Here is a 23,905-nt window from a genome sequence, read left to right as displayed (position 1 = left end):
GGCTTGTATCTTACCCCTTTCACCAGTCGCTGGGTTCTCGCTGGTGTAGCTGCAGTCTGGCCACTGTCCTGCGTCTTCTGGTCTCTCTTTTAGGGCTAGTTGTGTTTGTTGTATTTTCAAAAGTATATATGTTTTTGGGAGGAGATTCCCACTGTCCTACTCACGCCGCCATGTTGGCTCCGCCTCCCCCTAGTTTATTGTTAATGAACAATATTAACAACGGAGTATTCTGATCTATGAACATGGAATATCTCTCCCTTTCTTTAGGTCTTTGTGGATTTTATTTTATAGTTTTATCTCATATAGCTCTTGTAGCTATTTTGTTAGATTTATACCTAAGTATTTCATTTTTGGGGGAAGTGGAGAGAAGACAGGGTAGGTGGGCAAAGATGGGTACATGTGGTAGTGGAAGGTTGTGGAAATCCTCTTCTTATTTCTTCATTTTTTTCTCCAGTGAATTAGGAAATAAAGTCATCAGCTGAGAGTGAGAAGGACTGCAGTGGAGTTTTGAGGAGAAGATACGGAATATTGATCTGAGAGAATTGGGAGTGAACAAACTAGAGAAATAGATGGAAAAACAGTCCACATTAAGGATCCAAGTAGGTCCTTGTTTCTTAATTTAAAGTGGCCGCGGTGCTCAGGAATGCAGGCTCTCCGCAGTCGGTCATCCGGGGACAGGCATGGGGGGTGGCTGCATTCAGTGAGTGGGTTTGTCAAGCAACTACAATGTAGGCTCTCACTTTCGATCTTTGCAAGTTTTCTTCTGTCTAATCTTTAGTAAAGAATTCCTCCAACTTTCCCTATTTGTCACAATTCATGAATAGTTTAGGGCAGAAAAAAAGTATGTCATGGCTATTCAAATATAGAAAAGCTGATGCCAGAGTACACTGACACATTTTAATGAAATCCTTGTTAATTTTTTAACTCTCTAACATAGGAATAATCTGCACAGATATAATGGACTATGCCTGAGGTGGAGGGTCAGTAATAGGATAAAGGGCTCTGCATAACAAGCCTAATTAAGAAATGGATTTATTTTCTGGATTTTTATAACCCATTGATTTAAAATTAAAGAAAGTACTATATGAACTGACTTGCCAATAAGGTACATAAGCAATGATGTGCTAAGAGACCATCTAATGTTTTAACAAAACAAGGAAAGCAGTAAGTTTAAAAAAAAAGTAAATGTCTTAAAAAGGAGGGAGGAGAGCAAGGATTTGTCTATGCACATGGAGGCAGTAAAAGAGCCAGAACCTATCTTCTGTTCCCCATAACTGCATCTTCATCAACAACTGTGTCTGACAGTAAGGCATCAGCTCACATCTTCCTTTGCATCACCTTACACAAGGATCAGCTCAACATTTAAATTGTATGATGTGCTTTAATTATCCATAGTGTTTTTTCTTAATATCATTCATTTTCTTTAAATGGCTGCTTTACGAAGTATCTTTATTTTTAAGTATTTCCATTTTTATGAAGACAATTTATAGTAAAATGATCTCTAATTCTGTAACATGAGTCTAAAAAGATGAAACAGTCAATGTAAAATTTAGAGACAGATAATAGTTTTTCGGCTTAAATCAGTCCAACATAGGAAAGTTGACATGTATTAGATGTTTCTGTGGCTTAGTCAATTATTTGCCACCATTCAACATCTGTGATTCCTCCCTGCTGACAGCTTGATTCTGAGATTTCTTGCATCATTGCTCCAGAGACCATCTTCTTGAAGTGTCTAAGTATCTGAGTTGGATTTTAAAACATAGGTAACATTGAAGAGTATAGGGCTCCCCACATTTGCTATAAATACTGATCAAACCAGCTAGAAGTGGGAAGCAGATAAAAAGTGAAGTCACAAAAAAATGCCAACAGAGTTTTGAATATAGCAAGAAAAAAGAAAGCTATATCTAATTTTTAACGTGCCATTTGGTTATATCTCTTTGTATTAGAGTTGATACATTTAGGTGCCTGCAGACCCACATCTGGGTAAATTCTAATTTAAATTCCAATGAAAATGTTAGTTCTCCCATTAAGGCGCTCATGTAAAATTGGGTGGTCTTTACACAGTTCCCTGTTGCCAGATCAAGCCGCAACATGCCAGCAGAGCACACAAATAACTCCATATTGCCCCTTGTAGAATATGTTCATGTCAATTACAGAGGCTGCTCTTTTCATATAGAGTCAGTGAGCTTCAGCACTACTTTCATTGATTTATAAACTATGACAATTTTATAGCTTGGTTTAAATACTCTATACTCATTGGGAAAAGCAGCCTGTTTTAGGACTGTGCAGCATGAACAAGCTTTTTGTAGATATCCTACAGCCCATGGGCATCTGTGTGGTAGCCGACACCTGCCATTGATTGATGCGTGGAACTAATTCAGATTAATGTTGGCAGAGGAGAGAGGGAGGTTGCTGTAAATAGTAAATAAATAAGGAAGTTCATACTGGAAAGATTTCTTGTTGAGAAGCTGACGTGCCCAGCTATTTCATTTTCTGGCTACCTGTACAGGAGAGAGAAGATATTTTTTAATTGTGATTTATGCTTTCCTCTATTTTTGTTTTTGTTCATTAATGAAATACTTATTATGAATTAACACAATGGGAAAGGCATTGCTGAGGGCACAAAACTTTCCACTGAGTGCCCTGAGCGACCCCTTCGCGTCCAGCCGCCCCTCACAGTCATCCTGCTTGAGACCTTTCTGCCGAATGCTTCCTGTGGAGGCCCTGTAACAGGCATGAGCCGGGTAAGGATTTGCGCCCTTGCCCCCGGCATTCCTGCAGAGGGCCCGGGAATGGAAGGTCCAAGGGGAAGTGATGGTGAGCCATCAGTCATGCTTCCACATCATTGGCAGAGAGGGATTCTTTCTTCATATGACTGATTTCTACTAATGAAGAAATTCTCCTGGGTAATGTCATTTATACTAGAATTTTCACAGCTCCCACCCAAACCAGCCAACTTGTCATAAAACTCAGGAGCAAAGGAAAATGTCTGAAAAAGTCACCATGGGAAAACTCAGCCCGCCCAGTGCTTAGGAATGCAGAAAGCATTTTCTTAAGAGCTCTAGTATAAATTTAAAATACGACATGCCTGGCAATTTCAATTTTTAACAACCAAGTCCTTAAAGAGAGGCAAAGCTAGACTCAAGAAAGGGAAAGGAAGGTAAATTTTGGATGCAAATGAAGGCCAGCTGCAGCAGGGAGAGGGGGAAAGCATGCCCGTAAATATGCCTGCAGAAGAATTTGCAGCAGGTCACCCCGGGTCATTCTCTGATGTGGAAGAGCCCTTGCAGCGGTACCTGGGAGTGTGGTAGATACGGTCTGGTTGCCAGAGAAGGGTGAGCTAGTGTTTTCTTCTCAGCATGCATGTCATTAAACTCAGGTTTATTGTTATCACAAAAACTGCAGATGTCAATTCAGGGCAATGTAATAATTGGATTCAGAACTATTTAGTCTGGTTATGTATCCACGGGGTGCTCTGTGGCTAAGGGCACTGTAAGGGCAGCTGTGCCCTGATGGAAGATTCGAGGGGCAGCCGGGTTCATCCCTCCTCCTGACCTGGTTCCCTTCGGATCCCACTTGGGCGGTGGGAGCTGTTAGGAAAGATTCAGAAAAACAAGAAGCATCATGCCAAGCAACAAGCCAAACCAGGGGAGCCCAGGGAAACTGGTCTGCCGCCCTCTGAATGTCAGTGGAGTGAACCGACAATATAGGGCACCGACGACTTAGCCCTTTAAGGTGAGGCCAGGTGTTCCAGGCAGACACTTCTAACAAAGGAGACAGCATTCCTTTCTGACCTCCATTAGAAACAACTTTGATCAAGAAAGACAGAAGTTGGCCTGTGCAGCTCTTGTAGTAATTGTATATAAATAAAATGTCATTCAAAGAAAAATCAGTACAATATAATGAGACCAAAGCTAAAAGAAACCTTATCAGATAAGACATAACAAATGATTATAACTGGTTAGGCAATGGAATGGCCATGTCATGTCTTTTAGACAGACATTTAAAGTAATTAAACGAGTCTACTCCGCACCGCACAGACCTTTCAACAGGGCCTGCCCCTGGAGTACCTGCGCGTCAGCAACACGCAGCGGCGTCCCTGCAAGGTGAGCAGCCAGCTGGCTGCAGGATATCAGTACAGTCAGCAGGGGCTGTTACCATCTGTAACAGTTCGGCCAGGCTGGCCTCTCCAACTTGACCAAAGTGAGTGGATGTGAGAGGCATTTTGGAGGTGGAATCAATGAGATGTAGGGGGAGAGGGATGGAGAAAAGCAAGGCTGATCCCACTGCTTTCTGGCTGGGGCAGTACGGAGGACGGCGGTGCCGTACACTGGGTTTGTTGGGGAGGTCACTGGTTGTGATAATAACTATACTTTTCAACATGTTGAGTTTAAGTGATTCTGAGATTTGAAAAACTTTCCCAATTTTGTTATACATCCCTCAAATAAATTTTAAATGACTTTTCTGGTCCATCATAGGACTATAATTATTTGAGCAATCTTACATTATAGGAGTATATTGTTTCCATTTTATGAATTATAATTAACTTATGTGTAGTAAAACATTTACACAGATCCTTAATGTTTCCTTAGGACAGGTTTCTCAATATATTATTCTTTTGTTAATAATTTTAAGGCTTTTGTTAAATATTATTAAGTGCCCCAGAGGAATTGCACCAATTAATATTACCCACCAGCTTCCCCTGGCACTGTAAAAATATGTCTTTCTTATATGTCTTCCATATACTAATATTATCACTAAAAACATTTTGTGTTAAATGGAATTTTATTCTCTGATTTTTAAAATTATCAATCTGTTTAAATATTTTCATATATTTTTAGCCATTGTAATATTTCTTTGGCATTATATATTTGTGCCTTGATCTTTTGCTATTAAAATTATATCTATACATACATATTATGTCATAATAATTTTGATTTATATTTGTCTTTACATTTCTATTCTTTTTAAATGTATAAAATTTTAATTAATTTTCATGCAGTCTTTCAAGTTCTCCTTTATCAGTTTTGCAATGTTGTTTATGCTACAAAATGCATGTTCTCTATTTTATATTTTGACCTTTTACATTTAACTCTTTAATTTAGATATACTTAATTTTTATGTAAGACGTATGCTAGAAGTCTTATTTTATACATCAATAAATAAGCAGCAGTCCAAGAAATCTTTATTAGATGATAAACATTTTCTCTAGTCACTTGAAAGATGACTGCAGTTGCAGTTTTTTAGAACTATTTTCTCCAATACCAAACAAAAATAAAGATAAAAGTTAAAGTAGCAAACTCTACACCATTCATGTTGATGTTTCCTTAATAACACCCACCTCTGGTTTCTCTCTTCCTTATCTTTGACATCCATTCCATCATGAAATCCTTGAGTTTTTACCTTTAAGAAAGAATCTCTCAATTCTGTCCAGTCTTTTCCATCTCTTACTAAGGACACCACCACTTACCATCATCTTTCTCTACACCAGCTTCAATTGCCTGAACCTCCCTCTTGCCAATTTCAACCATATTCAAGTTTTACCAATTAGTGTCTGTCACTGTGTTCTTTGGGGACCATTATTTCATCAAGTATTTCCCATATCAAATATCAAAGTTAGCAAATATAAATTTATCAAAAGTATCTGCTACTACATAACTAAAAAAAAAAATTTACAAAGTCCTATTTGTCCTGCATCATCTTTACTATCTTCAATCTCACAGTTCCTTAAGCGAAGAACAGCACCAGTGCAGTCAGTCTTGTGCAAGGGCGAAGGTGAGGCCACGTAATCCTTTCCAGAGGCAATGACCCTGCTGGAGACACGTCTGTTTTGTCATACTGACCCTCCTCTCCCTTCCTCTCTCCTTCCCTTTCTCTTCCTCCATCTGCTTCCCTTTCTTCTTCTCATGCTGAGCCAGTTTTTATTATTAGTTCAGGGAACAGTCACTACAGAAGTATATAGAATTGATCTTTTAAATCTTTAACATATAAGCCGATAGACTGACAAATAATCTAAACATTTTAATAAAGCTTAGAATGTGTTAAGTCAAATAAATCAGTTAGTTATATTTCCCACTGTAAGTGCATACATATTACTAATAGATTATATTACAAAATAATTTGCATTTGAAGAGGAAAAACATTTTAATTTTAAAGTGTATCTTCTAGATTTAATCAAAGCTGATTTACTATAAATCAATGGATTAGGTAGTTAACCTTGAAATACTTTCTCTTTGTAAAATAAATGCCATACATTATCAAATGTGGAAACTACCAATATCAGCTTTTTAGTCATGAATGATTTCAAAGTAATCATATTAAATAACTGGCAGTAAATTTCTACCGTCTTGGTTACATGTTTTTATGTCAAGGTGCATACAGTGTTACAATAAAAGTTTAGTGATGCCACTGTAAGGGAATACATTCCCTGTGGGCATGTGTTGGGAAGAGGGACAGCAGAAAATCAAAGTAGAGGTGATAGAGCAGTATGGGCAGATGTGAACTCACATACAGCTAGCAGTGGAAAAATGGCAGTATAAAAGTACTTTAAGGAAAAAAAACAGACATGACAACAGATGATGAAAATTTAATGGGGATGTTTATCATGAATTTAGTAGCTTAAAACAAAGTAAATTTATTCTCTCAGTTCCAGAGACCAGATATCTGAAATCAGTTTCACTGAGTCAAAAATTGAGGTATCCCACAGGACCGTGCTCTCTCCGTCTGGAGGCTGTAGAAGAGAATTCTTCCTTCCAGTAGCATATATACATAACTATCAATGAGAGAAGTGGTAATTATTACACATTTCACTATATAAATGTAATGAATACATTTCCTGAATATTTTTCTTCTCTATCTTAGGATATAATATTTATGCATTTACTTAAAATGGGTAAAAATAATAAGATATCATATAATAATAAATACAGGACTTTTTTTATTTACAAACAATCCTTAATGATCTTCAGGTAATGATGTGGCAAAAGTCATTCCCAGCAAGATTTCCTTTCCTAGCTTGTACAAAGGAACTGGGGATATGATGGGATGCTTGAAAGGGCCTCTTGGTGTCACCTGCTTGCTGTTGAGATGCCATTTGTCCACCTTTTTGTTTTAGCCAATACTGCTGAAGCATCTCCCCAACTGCAGTAAATGATCTTTCCTCAATATAATGTATGAGATTTTCCCAACATGAAATAACCCTTAAGTGAGCCATTTTCTCCCCATCCATTAGGGCCAATAGTCCACTGTTCCCTGAAATTTCCAACCTGAGCAGTCCTCACTTACTAGGTTACCATCTCCACACATCAAGTGAGGAAAAAAAAATCCCTTCCTTCCTAAAATAGTATTCATAAGAATGATTCATTTTTAAAAATCCCCTCTTTGGGGGATGTTCGAATATCGATAACTAAAAATAAATAATCATTTATTGTGCGTACATTCAGATAATTTGACAACACATATCAAAATATAAAATGAATATATCTTCTGATCCAGGATTCATTTCCAAATATTTATTCTGAAGACATAGTTGGTCTATTGAACAAGTACATAGATTAATACCTGTATCGGTGAGAATAGATTGGTTAAATAGATTATACTCCAGTAACAGACAGCAAACATTTTAGTATACTAAAAAATGACAAAGTTTATTCTTTGCTCCTTCTGCAGGAACATGGCTGGTAAATGGGGACTCAGCTTCATACATACTCATTCTAATACCCTGATCTCCAATGTTATTGCCTCATGGCAGAAGAAAAGGCAGTTCTTGAGGAATGCAAATGGGCTATTAAGTGCTGTAGCCTAGAAGTGACAGGCGGCACGTCCACTGCCTACGCGCCTGCCTTCCCTACCAGTGGGGCCAGGCGGTGACATTCTGCCCTGTGCTTGGAATGAGCAGAATCAACAATGTTTTTGGTGAACAATACTACTGACTACCATCATTGCATTGCATAACTGATTTTTCTCATTATATTAATAAATGACAACTATCAAAACAGCTATCAGAAAGAGTTGTTTAAATAAAGTATTATACATCCATGCATTAGAATCCCAGGGTACCATTTTTTAGGTGAATTAAGTCAAAATTTATTTACATAAAAGTTTGTTGGTAAATACAGTTGGAGGAATGAAGTACTGCTGATTTGTATATGATATTTTGCCTCATGTAATTAGGTTTCTAAGTAGAAATACATGAAGGCACGACAATAATTATAGAAAGAGGCTCAGATGTGGTGGCTGCTATTGAGGAGGGTGTAAATGGATAAAACTCAATTCAACTTTTCTCAACTGTTTTCTTATTTTTTGCTAAAAAGCACATTACTTTTATAAAATATAATTTGTAGATTACATTGACAAACAAATACTCCACATAAGTTTGGATTTGGTGGTGGTTAATTAAACTTCCCATCATGACGGCAATGGCTCTTCCGAATTATCTCTGTGTTTCCAGATGCTCTTTGCTGATTATGGGAAACCTATTGATTTTATATACTTGTTTTGTAATCAGTCAATTAAAAATATCCTCCTATTATTTTCATAGATGTTTTTGGATTTATGGGTATAGCCATCTTACCACTTAAAGTTAATGATAACTGCATGAACTCCTTTCACAGAGCAATTCCTTCTACTTCCACTTAACACCTGATTAGAATAATTTGTATTTATGGGACATGATGAATAACAGTGAGGATGGATTCAATATGGAGCTTAAACTAGCCCTCCCACCAAAAGTTAGCCTGTAACTGTGCAAAATACATGTGGTCATCATTTCCATCATTGGGCCAGCCAATAAAGGAGAAAGATTCCTGGAGGAAGGGGCAACTCATGATGAGGGTCTCAGTGAGCCCAGCTCTCTGCCTGAGGACACTTCCCAGCAATGCAGTGAGCTGGAGTCTGGGCAAAACCCGACACCACAGGGCTGAGGAGGCAAATCAGGCTCCAGGCAAAGAAGGTGTGTAAATTGAGGACCTACAAATCCTTATGTGTTTAAGTCTCCCCCTCCCAAATTCTTTCATGAGGCCTGGATTGCACATGTGCAGGGCAAAACACCAGAGGCTTACCAGAGTGTGTCTGCTGCAGGCTGAGACCATAATGGAAAATTCAGAGCACCAAGAATGCTAAGGAATGCTGGCTCTGGACTTGCCAGAGTGGACCGGTGTCACTAACCCCTCATCAGCACCAGCACTGTCCTGCTCAGGGGGTCTCGTGGGAGCAAGGACTTCGCCCTAGAGTCTGCCTACTCTGGACCCAGCCTCACAAATGGCGTGATCCGGAGGTAGAAGAGAAGTAAGAAGTGGAATCTTGCTAAGCTACAGGCACCTGGGAATACACACATTGGGCTTCCTTAGGTGCCCCTGTACAATGTAAAAGGAAGCCCACACAAGCTCCAGGTGAGCAGCCAGTCCCAGAACCACCTGCTGTGACAAGACCAGCACTCTTCAGAGAAAACGACATCCAGGGTCTCCAAAATGTCATCCGTAATGACTAGCAAACAAAATACTATTGGATATCATATGTGTGTATGCATTTATAATACGTATTTTTTTTCCAAAGAATAAAAGCAGGGAATAAAATAAAAAGTAGCCATAAGATGACCCAGGTATTAGATTTACGAAGCAAAGACAAAACAACAGCTAGAAACATATTCTGAGAATTAAAGAAGGATACTCTTAAGGAGTAAATGGCAAATCTCATTGGAGAATGAAAATTATAAGTAGAATCAAATGCCAAATCTACAACCTAAAAGTTCAGTAACTACAATGAAAATTGCTGAATGGGCTTAATGCCAGGCTGGAGATGGCTGATGAACAGTCACATAACTTGAATAATGATCTGTAGAAAACTTTAAAAGTGTCATGCAAGAAAAAAGGATTGAGGACAAGGGACAGAGCCGCAGAGGTGGGTGTGGGGCATCACCCATCCTAGAGTGCATGCCACTCACGGTCCAGGTGGAGATGGTGAGAATGGGGCAGGAGAAGTGTTTGAAAATGTAATGGATGAACACTTCCAAAATCTGATGACAGCGTCTACCTGGAGTCCCCAAAGCTCAGCAGCTCCGAGCTAGAAAGGGCAGCGACTAGGAAAACACCCAGGTCTTTCCTGCCCAAACCACTGAAGACCAGAGCAGGGAGAAAATGTGAAACTAACAGAAGAAAGGAGGCTCCCGTCCAGGTAAACCCCGAGGCTGGTGAAGTGGCGGGAAAATAATGGCCGCAAAACCCACCATCCTGGAATCTTTCCTATGTCTGGTAAAAATATCCTTCAAAATGAGGGTGAAGGTATTTTCAGATAAGGGAAAGCTGTCAGGTTTCTTTGCTCTAGGCTGCCCTTCCAGCGGGAGTGTAAGATGCCACCTGGAAACTTGGGTCTGTGGGACATGAAGAGCAGAATCTAGACTTCTGGGTGCCTTGCCCTAGGGGCATGAACTGTGAAGGGCAGAGGCAGATGTGAAGGCCAAGGTCCCCAGTCCCTGGCTGCGTTCACCATGCACGGGGCCGGAAGAGGAGGGATCTTCTTGGAGTGTCTGCACGCCCAGTCTAGGTTACTGGGCCTGGAGAATTCTGCGCTTTTTACACACAGGCCCAGAACTCCCCTTCATGAGGGCAGGCTTCCACAGGCTCTGGGGCTTGGGGAGTTTGGGGGTCCCAGATCTGGCCTTCAGATTCAAGTATTTAAATCACCATCTATTCTTCCAGAATCAGAGTGGAGCAGCTCCTCTCTCCCGACCCCACACATTTTTTACTGTAACTGCTTAAATTCATAAATTCCTCAAAAGGCTACAAAAAGTACCTACAGCTGGGAGGAAGTGAGAGAAATGGCAGAACAAATCAGAGAGCACCTAAAATCTCCAAATCTCTGCCCTTTCTAAACCTACTCAGCTCGTTACAATTGCATTTGAAGAGTTCAAGAACAGCAAGCAAATCAATAGTGATAGCGGTGATAGGCAGACTTACCCTGTTTCTTACTTGCATTGCAAAGCTACAATTATATGTGTTGAGGGCTGTTGATTCCAGATGTTAGGCTTCCAGCTTCCCTAAGTGTGAGGAAATAAACATCTGCGGTTCTGGCCACCCCTGCCCCGTCTGCGGGGCTCTGTCTGCTGCAGGGAACTCCGGCCCTACCTCCTGCTGTGTCCACCCTCCCTCACCTCCACCTGCACGTCCGAGGTGCTCCTGGCCCCTCTTTCTGAAAACTTTCCCTCCAGGCATCTCCCTGCCCTGGAAGAGCACCCAGCCAAGTGTCTGTGAGCCATCGATAGTTTTTAAGGGAATTTTTTTATATTCTTTAATTTTTTAATATGAATTTTCTGTGTTCTCTTTCCCAGTTTTGTCACAAATGAGTGAAGGTAAATCACTCTTCATTCCAGAACTACCCCAGTAGCTCTGCAGCAGGGAGAATGCCTCCTAGACCCTCACAGCCCCTCCCTGCCCATGGAGAAGAGAGGCTGCCACCTTGCACACACGCGTAAGCAGGGTGTGCAGTTATTTTCCACATTAGCTGGCTGTCCGGGTGAAAGAGCATTCATTTGCTTTGTCTAATGAATGGCATCACTGGTTAGAGACTATCATTTGTACGTTTGAGGAGAGGGTTAAAAAAGGAAATAAAGACATTCTCCCTTAGTACTGAGCAGGGATTTTGTGCTGGGTCCAGACGAGGAGAGAGGAAGAGGCCAGAGGGCGGGAAACCATGACGGGACGCTGGAGACAGGCCTGGAGAGTGTTAACACAAAGTTGGGAATAAATGTAAGAGCAAAAAAGTTTTAAACGCAATTTTAAGTTGGTTTGACTATGAGGTAAGACCTGGTCCTTTCCCCTCCAACAGTCACATAAATCAGCTCTCCTCACTTAACAGGAGCAGAGGGTCGTTTTGTTTGTGTTTATTTATATGGGAATAAAGGAGAGTGGCCATTTTGAGCTGTTTCAACAGGAGAAGAACAGGGCCAGTGCCCAAAAAGCACTTGAGGAAATCCGAAAACTGCCCTTGGGAACCTAGAGCCGGAGGAGGCGGGGTGTAGGCCGAGCGCCTGGAAACGTACAAAGTGAGAGGGGTGGCACGGTTTGCTCTCTGGGGTAGAGAATGGGTGTGTGTGATTTCATCTTGACTTCCAGGGGAAGAGCTGACATTTAGGTAACATTGTAAATAGACAGCAGACAGTTTAATTAAAGGGTGAAATAAGAGAGATCTATTCTTTTCCTTTGACTTCATGAAAATACAAAATTCATTGTATATTTATTGTGTAATGTTTTTCCAATAGCAGCTTTGTGAGCATGAAATGTACAGGTACGTGGTGATGGGTGAATTTACCTTGTTTCTTACTTTCATGGTAAAGCTACTATTATATATGAAGGTAAATTCACCTAGGCCCAAAAGCAGGCACTCCCTGAATAAGGCAATTACCCCGGAGAGTTTACAATATAGGAAGCAGTTGCTGGGAATGTGAGGTAATTCCTGACACTCTCTCCTTCCATAAACAGTGAAGATAGAGTGTTACTTGGATTGTAAATGAAATCCAAAGACATCTTTTGGTAATCGTCTGAATGTTACTGATAATAACGATATTACTATTTTAGAGAACAGAAAATTCAAATTTCTGAAAGTCCACAAGGAAAAGCACAATTTAGTTATTCATAAGCTGCATTTATTTATATTGTTAGGCTGCACATATTTTCTTCCACAAATCTGTTATTTTAAATGGTTTTTTGTTATGTCAATATTTTCAATTAAAAATTAAGAAACATATTTTTTCAAAAAAATGTGAGATGATCTTATCCAAAAATATTACCCACATCTGCCTCTCTAAATTACTTCATGTATTTTAATCTCTTGTCTGGTATAATGAAGAAAGATAAGCTAACAGACGACGGGGCTTGTCTGCCGCAGGTCATGGCTCGGGTGTGCTCAGGGGAAACCAAGGCACCTTCCTTTTTACTTGGACGGTGGTGACGTGTAAAGGATGTGGCCTGAGGATCCTTGCTGCCCTACATGCTCTGGATTTGTGATGCGGCAGAGACTGGTAGTTAGATAGATCCTTTTCTCTCTCTTTTTTGTAGTAACATGCTGATGAGTAAGAATTTTGGAGTTCCATGCAATGAGGGCTTAAGAATGTAAAATCATAATGGTTTCTATGAAGATTGCAGTGGTCTGGGGAAGAAGAGTATTTATACTACTTTGTTGTAACAATAATGATAGAAATAACATCTAATGTCAAAGAATGTACCAGGAAAATTTAAGTAATTATCTTTTGTTAGTTTCCAAATAACTTTGTAAGCTATACACAGCAGGTATTATCCCCATTTTAGAATGATTAGCAGAAGCACGTTCATGATTAAAGTGAGGAGACAGAGAATGTTTAAGAGCGTACTCTTGAAAGGATTAGAATTACAAATGTAAATTGGCCAGGGATGAAATGGTGGTGGTGCTGAGGATGAGCAAAAGGATAATATTAATAACAGTAATGACAATAATTATATTCACTATATCATAGCAATATCAGACACTGTAATAAGAGGAACAATATCCATTTCCCATTTTAGAGATTAGTAAACTAAGACTGCAGTATTTAAATAGCTTATCAAGCACATGCAGTTATAGATGAGAGCTGAGACCTTCAATAACATCAAAATTGAGAGTGAGCATACCACAGACAGGGAGACACAGTATGGTGAAGATGAATGAGTGTCCTGGTGGGAATTTGCTGATTGAAACAGAAAGAATTTCACAAGCATAGAGGTTAGTGAATGATGGGTGTAAAATAAATCCCAAAGTGATCACGGGCCATGCTGGCCCATTCTTGTCCAAGGGAGTTGAGGGAAGTCAAGGGAGAGGAGAGCAGAAAAAGAAGCAGATATTGGTGAGGCTTTCACAGAGGAAATTATCAGTAGACTTGATTTTATTATCATATATTTGCATAGTGCTATTTTTAAATGCTATATTATTAAATCTGTACCATTCTTCTGATACTCTCTCCTTCCTCTTCTCATGTGAAGAATGGCAAAATGGATTAGCCAAATCAATTCCCCAGTACCTGAAAATATTATAAAGCAATATGATAAAGATGAGTAATTAGGAAGCAGTTTCTGCCATTTTTTTTTTCTTTCTTCTCTGCCAAGGCAAGAAAGAATGCTAACAGCATGCCAGAGGAGGCTGAACTCCGTCCAAACCAATCTGGGAAACACAAATGTGTTAGATAATAGGTACACTCTAATTCAACAGCCTCAGATTATACAGCAAATCATAGTCAATTCTCTATCACTAAGACCTAATTAATTATCTACTCTTTAACCTCTGAGGTCTCTTGGCTTTCTCTAGGAGTCTATATTTGAATGATCACTGATAACATCTCTCACAGAGAGACAGAGACAAAAATTATATCTTGCATTTTGAGAAAAGCTCCTATAAGTAATCTGATGTTGAAAGCGATGTTTCAGGTTAAACTCACTTAACTTACAGCTCCATAAGGGTGGCGGCCCTGCTCCCCAACAGTCATGCACCATTAGTGCTGGGGTCCCCACTGGATGGAGGAGAAGATGAGGGGTTCCCTCCCAGCCTACTCAGCTGCTGCAGCTCACAGTCCGTACTCCCTTTATGTTCTAGCCACATCAGGACGGCACTCCTGCCAAAGAGCAGAGAAGTAGACATACATGTCAGAGCCCTGTCACCAGGAGATGGAAAAGACAGCTGGACATTTGGATCCCTTTGAATGTCTCTTCTACCAGAATGGCCACGGAATCTGCCATTTTCACTTTGTGCTTCTCTCAAACACTGACTGCAGGAGGGCTTTTCTGGAAGCAAAAGCAGCAGCTGCTGCTGTGAGGAGTCAGCAGGAGGAGAAGCAGGCTGCCACTCCTGGTTCCCAGAGCATCATCCACCCCACTGCCAGGGAGCAGTTTCCTTCCCACCTGCAACCTGCAGGCAAACTGGGTTTGCAGAGCTGGGTGGGCAGAGGGTGGCTTCTGTGTCCTTGGCACGGACCGATGCCTCGCTTTCCGCCACGGTCACTGTCAGCACGTATTTGCTCTTGGCTGCAGGAACCCTCTCCTCTTAGTTCTTCATGTGGACTCTCAAAGCATCCGTAGCGGCGGGCTCCTCAGAGCTCTTGGTGTTGTCAAGTCATGCATCCTGAGATGTCCTTTCTCTCTTGGGCAGCCAGCACACAGACTGATCGTGTTTGCTGTATTCATCTCATTACTTTTTTAAGAGGTGCAGAGCATTATGGAAGATTCCTCCCTTTACTATTTCTGTGCCTTCCAAAACAATAATGATCCCACTTTATGTAATTTTAATATTTGAAATTTTAATGTTTGCATAATTCTTTACAAAAAGAGGTTTTCTAGATAACTCCGTTTGCTTCTCAAAATAACTCTTTGGCATAGGAAGGCAAGATAATATAATTTCCATTTGACTAATCCATCAGTCAGTTAATCAACACCAGCAGTTGACTACATGCACAACTGGGAGCAAACTCTTCCCCATCGCCGGCCTCCTCCTCCTCATGTGACTGTTACTTAGTGGTGCCTGTCATGCTTGGTCCAGCCCCTATCAGCCAGTCTGGAAACCCCAGACCGGTGACAAGGCCTGCAGTTCCTTTACAACCAACATCCAGATGCCAGGTTCTGCTGACACCACCTGAACCATAGCCTCCCTGTTTATCCCAAGCCTATTTCCCTGCCATTTCTCACTTATGCTCTCAAACTGGTTCCCTAGGCGCCGGATTTTTCACATTGTTGCTCCGAGATATAATGAATTTTCCTAAACTCCAACACTGATGATGTTTCTCTCCTGACTCACGAGTCTTTAGTGATGCTCTGCTTGTTCCTGAATATAACAAAAACTCTAATACAATATTCAAAGCCTTCCATCATCTGACCAAACCTATATTCCTAAACTTCGGTATCAGTAGCAACCCCAAAAATACAGACCCTACTGCTAATAGTAGGTAAGATCGTATAGAACTTAGAGGGTTCCAAACCTTACAGATTTCTCGAGAATTCTCAGAAAAACAAAGATAATGTCTCAGTCTACCAGGGCTGCCATAACAAAATGCCCACAGAACAGTGACTTAAACAACAGAAATTTATTTCTCCCAGTGCTGGAGGCTCGAAGTACACGGTCAAGACGTTGGCAGGGCTGGTTTCTCCTGGGGCCTTTCTCTTTGGCTCATAGATAACTTCCTTCTCGCTGCGACCCCGCGCAGCTTTTCCCTGTGTATGTGCGCTGTGCATGCCCGTGCCTCTTCCTCTTCTAAGGACGCCTGTCCCATCAGATGAGGCCCCACTCCTAGGACCTCATTTAACCTTAGTGTCCTCCTAAAAGGCCTTATCTCTACTTGCAGTCACAATGGAGATCAGAGCTTCAACATGTGAACTTTAGGGGGATACAATTCATTTCCTAACAGATACTATTATTGCAGCCATTAGAATTTCTGAAGATTATAAAACTCATTCTGTGAAGAACCAGGATTTTAACACAGGTGTTCCTAATTTCACTTAACATGCCATAAATTTCAAGTGCAGGTATAATTGTTTGAAAAGGTGTCTTTTTGAGTATGCTGACCCCTTGCTTGTTGCCCAGCCAGCCTCCTTCATCGCCAGCTGTACAAATCCTCCCTACCCTGTGATGGTCGGGGTGTGGGTCGGAGGAGAGCTTGGCCAGAAACAAGAGGCCATTCTCTGGACTCCGCACCTGTCTAGGCTTGTCTTTCATTCTATCTAAGAACACACAGGAGACTTTTTTTTTATAAAGTAAATCTACTGTCGTTTGCATAACTAAAATGTATCCTTTTCATTGTATAGTTCTATGAGTTTTGAAAAAACAATAGCATGTAACCAGCACCATCAAGTTATAGAACTAAGGTCGCCTAAAAAGGTCCATTGTGCCTCTTGGGAATCAACACTTCCCATACTCCAAGTCCTAAGCAACTGCTAATTTATTTTCCCACACATCTGTCTCTACACTTCAGCCTTTTTCAGATTGTTATATAAATAGACTCATGCAGTATGAAATGTTTTGAGTCTGGCTTCTCATAGTATAGTACATTTGATACCCAGCTGTGTTGTACATATACCTAGTTGCTTCTTTTCATTGTTGAGTGATGTTCATTGTCTGGTGATTTTCCAGTCATCAGGAAAGGGACGTTTGTATCATTTCCCATTTTTGGCGGCTGTGAAGAGAACTACTGTAAACATTCATATGCAGGTTTGTTTCCTTTTTTTGCTATTAATGTACAATTATGTGAGCAATATTATGGTTACTAGACTCTCCCTATTATCAAGTCCCTACTACATACCCCATTACAGTCACTGTCCATCAGCATAGTAAGATGCTATAGAATCACTACTTGTCTTCTCTGTGTTATACTGCCTTCCCTGTATTCATATGTAGGTTTTTGCATAAATATATCTTCTCACTTCTCTTGGGTAACTAACTAGAAGTGGAATTACTGTTGACATAGAAAGTCTATGTTTAGTTTTATAAGAAATTGCCTTATTCTTTTCCAAAGTGGCTGTAATATTTTGCATTTCCACCAGCAATATTTGAGAATTGTTCCACATTCTTGTCAATACTCAGTATTATCATTTTTCATGGTCTCAGTTCTAATTGGTGTGTAGTATAGTGGTATTTCATTTATATTTTATTTTTCAAGATAAAGTATAAGTTTTTAATTATACTTTTCATTCATGTCAATATGGGTCAATTACTATTCTACCTAATATTCATTTTTTATTGTCAATTTTTAAACTTTTCATTTTGAACATTGACTAACAGAAACATTGAAAAATAAAATATCTACCCAGCTTCCTCTAATGTTAACATCACTATATAACCTGAGTATAATGATCAAAACCAGAAAATTAGCATTAGTATAATACTGCTTCTCTATATGAAAGACCTTATTAAATTTCACCAATTTTTCCACTAATGTAATTTTCCTGTTTACTTGGTGTTTCTCCTTAATAGCACTCTGTGAATTTACTCAATCTTTCTTGTGTTTCCTGACAGAGACACTTTTGAAGAGTATTGATCAGTTAGTTTGTCTAATCCCTTAACTAGGATTTGTCTTAAATTTTTTCTAGTGATTGGACTGAAATTATGAATTTTTGTCAAGAATTTCACAGAAAGGATTTGTTCTTCACTTTACATCATATCATATGGTTCATGATCTCAACTTTATTGAAGATGCTGACTTTAATCAGTACCTTTCTTTCTGTAGTTTAATAACTATCATGGGGCTAAAGGTGATTTTTATTTGCTTTTCTCTACTGACTTATGAATTCTATTTATTGTTTCATATCTAAGAATTCTTTTCTGGCCAAATTAAAAAATGTTCCTGTATGTTTTCTTCTAGAAGTTTTAGAGCTTTATATTTTTACATTTGGATCTATGATAACTTTTTTTTCTAATTGCCGAGCTATAATTGGCATATAACATTAATTTCAAGTGTACAATGCAATGATTTGATATTTTCATATACTACAAAATGATCACCACAATAAGTATAGTTAACGTCCATCATTGTGCATAGTTACAGAATCTTTCTTTTTCTTGTGATAGGAACTTTTAAGATTTACACTTTCAATATACAATACAGTATTATTAACTGTATTCGCCATACTGTACATTATATACCCAGGACTTATTTACTTTATAACTGGAAGTCTATACCTCTATATTTCCTTTATTCATTTCACCCACCCCCAACTCTCTAACTCTGGTAACCACCAATCTGTTCCCTGTGTCTATGAACTTGTTTTGTGTTGTTTTTTAGATTCCACATGTCAATGAGATCACACACTGTTTTTCTTTTTTTGTCAGATAATTCACTTTGCATAATGTTATTTAGGTTCATCCATATTGTCACAATTGGTAAAATTTCATTCTTTTTGATGATTGACTAATATTCATATATATATACACACACACACACATATATATATATATATGGATAAATACCACCATTTCTTTATCCATTCATCTGTCAATGGACACATAGGTTGTTTTCATGTCTTTGCTTTTGTAAATAATGCTGTAATGAATATGGGGATATATTTTTGAGTTATAATGTTTTTGTTTTCTTCAGATAAATACTCAGAAGTAGAATGCCTAGATCATATGCTAGTTCTGTTTTTTATTTTTTGAGAAACCTCCATAGGGGCTGTATCAATTTACATTCCTGCCAGCAGTGCACAGGGCTCCCTTTTCTCCACATCCTCACCAACACTTGTCTTGTTATTTCTTTTCTTTTTTGATGACAACCATTTTAGCAGGTGTGAGGTGATACATTATTGTGGGTTTGATTTGCATTTTCCTGATGATTAGTGATGCTGAGCATTTTTTCATGTACCTATTGGCCATCTGTCTGTTCTATGGAAAAATGTCTTTTCAGGTCCTTTGCCTATTTTTTAAATGAAGTTGTTTTTCTGCTGTTGTCTTGTATGAGTTCTTTATATATAAATTCTTTATGTATTTTGGATATTAACCCCTTATCAGATACATGATTTACAAATATTTTCTCCCTTTAGTAGGTTCGCTTTTCATTTTATTGATGGTTTCCCTTGTTGTGCAAAAGCTTTTTAGTTTGACATAGTCTCCCTTGTTGATTTTTGTTTTTGTTGCTTTTACTTTTAGTATCACATCTGAATAATCATCTCCAAGATTGATATCAAGGAGCTTACTATGTATGTTTTATGGTTTCAGGTTCTATATTCAAGTGTTTAACCCATTTTGAGTTAATTTTTGTATATGGTGTAATATAGTGGTACAGTTTTGCTCTTATACATGTGGCTATTCAGTTTTCCCAGCACAACTGAAGAGACTGTCCTCTTCCCATTGTATATTCTTGGCCCCTTTTTCATAAATTAATTGACATATATCTGTGGGTTTATTTCTGGGTTCTCTATTTTGTCCCATTGAGCTATGAGTATGGTTTTATGCCAATACCATATTGTTTTGATTAAAATTGCTTTGTAATTTAGTTTGAAATAAGGGAATGTGATGTCACCAGCTTTGTCCTTCCTCAAAATTGCTTTAGTTATTTGTGCTCTTTTGTGATTCTATACAAATTTTAGAATTTTATTCTACTTCTGTGAAAAATGCCATTGGAATTTTGATAGGGATTACACTGAATCTGTAGATTACTTTGAATAGTACAGGCAATTTAACAATATTAATTCTTCCAGTCCATGAGCACAGGATACCTTTCTCTTTATTTCTGTTTTCTTCAGTTTTTCTCATCAGTGACTTACAGTTTTTAGTGTACAAGTCTTCCACCTTCTCGGTTAAATTTATTCCTAGGTATTTTATTCTCTTTGATGCAATTGTAAATGGGATTTGTTTTTAATTTCTTTTTCTGATAGTTCACTATTAGTGTACAGAAATTCAATAGATATCTGTTTCTTGATTTGTCTCCTGTAACTTTGAATTCATTTATTAGTACTAACAGCTTTTTATGGAGTCTTCAGGGTTTTTGTTATATAGTAACATTTAATCTGCAAACAGTAGCAGTTTCCAATTTGGATGACTTTTATTTCTTTTTCTTGTCTAACTGCTCTGGTTAGAATGTCCAGTATTTTGTTGAATAAAGTGGCAAGAGCGAGCATCCTTGTCTTGTTCCTGATCTTAGAGGAAAAACTATGTTTGCACCATTGTAGGCTTGTCATATGTGGCTTTATTATGTTGAGGTTCATTCCCTTTATACCCGTTTTACTGAGTTTTGATCATAAATGGATGTTGAGTTTTGCCAAATGCTTTTCCTGTATATGATCCCTTTTGAGTTAATTTTATATGTGGTACAAGGGATGAATGGAGGAAATTTTTTTATATGGATGCCCAATTGCTTCAGTACTATTTGTATAAAGACTAATTTCTCCATTGAATTGCTTTTGTGTCTTTGCTGAAATGTATTAACCATATATTACATATATATATATATATACTTTCTCCAGTCACACTCTTAATTATTGTTGCTTTATAATTCATCTTGAAATCACGGAACGTGCATTTTCCAATTATATTCTTATTCAAAATTATTTTAGTTCTTTTTTGTTTTCATATCCATTTAGACATTCTTTGTTGACATATGCAAAATTGTTTGTGATTTGAATTTGGATTCTGTACGTCAGTTTGGGATGATTCCTTTCTTAACAATATTGTCTTTTAATCTTTGAACATGCTATATCTCTACATATATTTACGTCTATGAATTAGCTCAATAATTTTTTTGTAATGTTTTCAATGTAACAGATCCTACATAAAATTTGACAGATTTATAATTTGTACTTTATGATTTTGAGTTCTATTATAATTCGTGTTTCAAACTCCAGTTCCCAATTGTTCATTGCAAATATATAGGAAGGCAGTTGATTTTGTATATTGGTCTTGGGTCTCATGACCTTGCTAAACTATATATTCTCTCTATATATATTCATATATTTTTGATGATATTTTTACATAGACTTTCTGAAAATAAGGACAATTGTATTTCTTCCGATCTAATCTGTATTCTTTTTTCCTTTCTTCTTTCTTTTCCTTTTTCTTATTGCCTTCAGTATAATGTTGAATAAGAGGAGAAGATAATTCTTGCCTTATTCTTAATCTTAAGGAAAAATCATTCTTTTACTATGAAAAATAGGATGCTAGTGATAGATTTTCATTATTATCTTCCCAAAATTAATAATAGATTGTGGCTTTATTTCTAGTTTGTTTAGAATTTTTGTTTTTGCTTTTGTTTTTTGTTTTCTGATGAATGCACATGATATTGAAAATTTTCAAATGTTTTCTATGCAACTACCCAGATGTCATGTTCTTGGGTGTTTGTTTGTCTGTCTGGTGATATGATAAGTTACATTGAATGTTTGGCAAATGCAAAACAAAATTTGCATTTTCAGGACAAAACCCACCTGGTAATGATATATCATATTTTCAATATATTGGTGAATGTTAGCTGCTACTATTTTATGGAAGATGTTTTTATCTATATTTATGAAGAATACTGGTGCGTAGTTTTCTTGTGCTTTCATTGCCTGCATTTGGGTATCAGGATAAATGCTGGTCTCATAAAATATATTGGGAAATGTTGACTCCTTTTATATATTCTGGAAGAGTGTAGAATTGTTTTTTCCCCCTCATTAAATTTTAGGTAGAATTAATCAGTAAAGTCATCTGGCTAAGCTGTTTCTGTTCCTGTTTGCTTCCTCAACTTTTGCTCTTCACAGTGATGTTGCGCCACATGAGGACATTGTTCTATAGGCTCTGGCTCCCCCGCCACCCCCCCTCCCCCCCCAGGCAGTCCCACTTTTGTTTGTTTTGTGGTGCTTACTAGGGGTGACACCAGGGGGAGCCCTTGCTGTCCTGGCTCTAACTCGGTCTTAGGCAAGTCCCTTGTAGCCAGGTTGTGTAGGAAGGAGGAAGGCTTTCTTGGTGATTTACTCCAAACTTTGTGTTATGGGGGTGACTAGGTTTTCTGGCTTTGCCTCAGCAGTTTAAGACTGTTCCTTAGGACAGAAGAGTCGAGGTGGGTTTATGTGCTTTTCCTGTAGTAAAGCCACTCCCCTCTTCCAGACCTGCACTACCTGCCCAGTTCCCACCAAGTCCTCAAGCTTTCTAGTAAGCACCTAGTGGAGATCTGTAAAGAGGATCCTGAGAGCGGGTACCCTGTCTCTGACATCACCCCACTGCAATGTTTCGAACATTTGCGTGCACCCAAAATTCGTACATTAAAATCCTAACCCTCCATGTGATGGCATTAAGAAGCTGGGCTTTTTGGAAGTGATGAGGTCATGAGGGTAGAGCCCTATGAATGGGACTAGTGCCTTTATAAAAAAGACCCCAGAGAGCTCCCTTTTCCCCTTCTGCCATGTAAGAATGCAACAGGATAGTGATCCGTAACCTGGAAGCTGGTCCTCACTAGAACCTTCCCATGCTGGCACACTGGTTTTAGACTTCCAGCCTTCAGAACTGTGAGAAATTAATTTCTGCGGGCTCTAAGCCTTTCAGTCTCCAGCACTTGGTTCTAGCAGCTGGAACTGACTGATTCTCAGTCTTGGCAGGAAGCACCCTTTAAAAAGTTCATCTGAATTCTTACTACCCATTTATATGACACCTGTAATCAGTGCCTCCCGTGCTCGGCCACAGGGAGCTGAATGTTCCCATCCAGTGTCCTTGGAGGGGCCTGGATTTCCTTGTGGTTCTGCTACCACAGCTGTCTTTGGGGTTCATGAAATACTGTCATTTTGTAGTTTTTCTAGTTTTTCCAGTTAGATGGACAGTCTTTCCCGCTTTGTTGATCCTATCAGGCAGCAGGATATCCCTTTTTTTGAAGGCACCCAGATCAAAATTTGGGGAATAAGAAAAAGAGATTTATGTTTATTTACATATTATATTTAAGTGGCTAGATAGGTAGTTGGATAATCTTGTCAATTTAATATAATATCAGTATCTGATTATATTTCCTCAACACTTAACCAAGCAACATGCACATAGCAGGCAATATGGACAAACGAAAACTGTTAAGAGAAAAAAATAATGATGGTAGCAAGATTTGGATTTTCCAACTCTAGGTCTATTATCATTTCAATAATACAAAATGTCAGTGTGTCCATTTCGTGGTCTGTGGTGCAAACAAAGCAGTCAGTCATACACATTTGCATTAAATAATAGTCCTTGAGAGTTTCTAGAAAATGATGTATCAGAAAAAAGTTTACATTGGCTCCAATTTTATAATGTCCTGCATCTCTTAATTTTTTAAACCTTCTTTAATAGTTCCCTTCATTGAAATTCATCTTTTATCTCAGATATGCTCTTTCCCATGTATGACTCAATTTTGGAAATGTGTGTTTCTCTTTGATAGGGATTTTGTTGTTATTTAAATTAGCAGGACAGACACAGAAATTCTTCTTTGGTCAGCATTTCC

At 38.6% G+C, this 23,905-nt stretch overlaps 1 long non-coding RNA gene across 1 annotated transcript; it reads left to right on the top strand.

Moving 5' to 3' along the window:
* Positions 1 to 461: 461 nt before the first annotated feature.
* Positions 462 to 7,927, top strand: LOC130679912 (uncharacterized). Its single transcript, XR_008992910.1, has 3 exons — positions 462 to 599; positions 6,647 to 6,790; positions 7,669 to 7,927. It is a non-coding gene; the product is annotated as an uncharacterized LOC130679912 (long non-coding RNA).
* Positions 7,928 to 23,905: the final 15,978 nt, after the last annotated feature.

The sequence above is a fragment of the Manis pentadactyla genome, chromosome 12, assembly GCF_030020395.1.
Source record: "Manis pentadactyla isolate mManPen7 chromosome 12, mManPen7.hap1, whole genome shotgun sequence".
NCBI lineage: Eukaryota > Metazoa > Chordata > Mammalia > Pholidota > Manidae > Manis > Manis pentadactyla.
Note: the sequence above shows the minus strand (reverse complement) of the source record. Positions and strands in the feature narration are given on the sequence as shown.